Source organism: Trypanosoma theileri (assembly GCF_002087225.1).
Source record: "Trypanosoma theileri isolate Edinburgh chromosome Unknown TM35_Tth_26_V1, whole genome shotgun sequence".
Classification (NCBI taxonomy): Eukaryota; Euglenozoa; class Kinetoplastea; order Trypanosomatida; family Trypanosomatidae; genus Trypanosoma; species Trypanosoma theileri.
The window spans coordinates 349,911-350,321 of NW_021639868.1; positions in this window are offsets into that span (position 1 = coordinate 349,911).

Sequence of the window (411 nt, forward strand, 5' to 3'; positions counted from 1 at the left end):
CCAGGGGGAGGGGAACAGTAGGGGAATAATACCTAGTAGTACCATCAGAGATAAAGAAACAAAATAGGAAAAAGGGAAAAAGGAAAAAATAGGAAAAACAATAATAAATACCCCCTAAAATGATATTGGAATGTATGTAATGGAATAAAGAAAATAAAAACCACAGAAATAATAGAAAAGAAGACACCACTAACACATATAAACGCCATCACATGGACCTATACACACAAAGAGAGAGAAAGAGAGATGGAGGGAAATAATAATAATAATAATCATAATAAACAATAATAAAAACCCTCTTTTTTCCCTCCTCTTCTCTTCCTCTGTATTCCTCCTCTGGGCCCCTTTCCTCCCACCATCCCCTCTCATTGGGAGTATCAGTGTGGGAGGGAACTCAATTCCTTCCCATCA